We start from the raw sequence: 2762 nt of genomic DNA, 5'->3' as shown, positions 1-2762 counted from the left end.
TTTATAAATACAGCTATAATTAAATTGTTCATGGTTTATATGCACATTTATTTTGAGGAGATTAAAGGCTGTAATCTCCCTAAAAAAATGTAAAATAAAAAATAAAATAAATAAAATAAACAAACACAGAACTCATAAATATTTATTTCAAGATGCAATAAAAGAAAACTGTACACTTGAATTTATATATATATATATATATATATATATATATATATATATATATATATATATATATATATATATATATATATATATATATATATATACACACAATTGCATAAGTTTATATTTAAAAATGTTTAGCAAGTGTACAGCTAATAATAATAATAATGCATTTTATTTAGTTTTAGCTACAGACACCAAACTCGGTACTTAAATTGTTCTTATCAAGACGGACAACTTTCTAATTCACAGTCATAAGCTACGATCAACAGGAAGTCAGCTATTTTGATTTGAATGTGTATTTTTGAGATTTTACAGTTGTGAATTAATGCATACTCCTCACATGGGAAGTACACTATACACACCAAACTTTGACTACATGAAGAAACAACATCGAGGAACTTAAATTGCGAATGGATTTTGGTTAGCTTGAACGGTTTTGACGTTGTGATTTTTTGAAATGACAGTAAGAAGGGAAACATTAATTGTATTGTATGTCTAAATTGCAGCTTCCAAACACTTCAAGGCATGTTTTCATACAGAGATCAAATCATTATGAGGAAATATGCATAGTTTCATGACTTTACAACACTGTATGGATAAAAGAAAAGAAAAAACTGTCAGACTTCTCAACTGACATGATCTCACTCTGGCCACTCCGTCTGTGTGAGGAAAGGGAGGGGGAGAGGGAGGGGGAGTGTGAGTGTGAGGGGGTTGGTGACTGTGAATCTTTGGTGACTGACAGTGTGTGTGGATTGTAGGGAGGGGCTGTCTGGCAGAGAGAGAGAGAGAGAGAGAGAGAGAGAGAGACCTAATCATTCCTTTAATAATCAGGAAAAAAAATCTATATTTTAAATTGTTATTGTTTTTGTTGTTGCTAATGGTGGTGTTTTTTTCCTTTCATTACAGGTTAAGAAATCTCTTAGGCCTTATCCTTTTCTGACAGTTTTTGGGATTTAAAAACATCCTAAGAAGCCTTATTTGTGCTGCAAATTATAATTTCAAACTCATTTGATACTGACCTATGACAACCTGTGACGTGACATGACATTTATTAATCTCATGGATGTAACAGTAAAACTCTTCAACTGACAGATTAAGCTGCAATGCAAGCAAAACTATTTCACAAATGCTTATAGGTCATTAAAATCATTACAAAACACTAATAAATTATTAAAGGGTTTGGTAACACTGTATAATAATGTCTAATTTGTTAACATTAGTAAATGCATTGGTAACACTTTATAATAACTGCACTCATTAGCTAAGCATTAGTAAATAGTTCATGATTATAAAGCCTTTTCCCTTAATAATAGTCATTATTAAGCAGGAATACATCTCTAATTACATTGTTCTTGGTTTAAAAGCACATATATTACAAAGGAGATTAAAGTTTCAGTTGTCTTATAAAATAAATCAATAAACACAACCCAGTTTGATTCAGAATTCAGAAATATTTATTTCAAGATGCAATAAAAGGAAACTGTACACTTGAAAAGGTTTTGAGCGATTCTTGAAGGACTAGCATCACCTTCACTTGTACGATGGTTTGAGGAATATATCTTCCAGATAGTACCGCCGCTCCCTATATGCAGAGTATGCAGTCTTCGTAGAGCACCAACTCCCAGAGGGGGCACCAGTTGCTCAAAAAAAACAAAACAAATATGCGCCATTCTCCCATCCGCGTTCGCGACCACTCAATAGCATTTGAGAAGAAAGACTTGTAGTCACAAAACAATTGTAATGTGTTCATATAGGTGTCAGCTACAATGCACACCTTATACATTTTTTATACATTTTAAAATAAAGTGTTACTAAAGTTATATATATTGTTCTGTGTATGTGATTTCAAAGTCTAGATTGGTCGGATTAACCCTTTAACTGCCACATCCCTTAAAACTTGATTGTCAGAGGGTTACTGTAAATGCTTATGCCCGCTGGGCACAGTTTTCCCGTTGCCACCAGGGTGGCGTTGCACTGATGGCTTGAGCCCGACATCGCTGCTTGCAGCTATATTTATTATTATTTTTATTTTTTATTAAACCTTCCGGGGTGTTTTGGGGGCCTTAACATGCTCAAAAACTCTTGAAAATTGGCACACACATTGGAATCTGCGGCCATCAGGACGCCGCAGAGGCTGGGACCCGGGCGTGGCACAGGGGCTCTACAGCGCCCCCTGGAAGACAGTCAGAATTCTTGAACCATAGCTCACACACACTTGCATGTATTTATATCAAACTCGGTAGACTTATAGATCTCATTGAGCCGAACAACTTTCACACTTTATGTCATAGGCTCCGCCCAACAGGAAGTCAGCTATTCAGGGCTGTTTAAAAAAAGCATGCTCTGGAATTTGAAATACTCCTCTGAGGTTTTCAACCCGTCCGCCACGAAACTCGGTGAACATGATCTCAAGACATTGAGGATGAAAAATTGCGAGGGGATTTTTGATATCTCGAACGGTTTGCCCGTGGCGAGGCATGGAACTTATGGCGAGAAATGAGAAACAGGAAATGTCTAATAACATCCACATACATTTCCTGAATTTGATCAAACTTCATGGGTTTGTTCGTTGTATGATACCGATTGTATATATG

This window comes from Carassius auratus, chromosome 31, assembly GCF_003368295.1.
Source record: "Carassius auratus strain Wakin chromosome 31, ASM336829v1, whole genome shotgun sequence".
Lineage (NCBI taxonomy): Eukaryota > Metazoa > Chordata > Actinopteri > Cypriniformes > Cyprinidae > Carassius > Carassius auratus.
The sequence above is the reverse complement of the archived record's forward strand: the minus strand, read 5'-3'. Positions refer to the sequence as shown.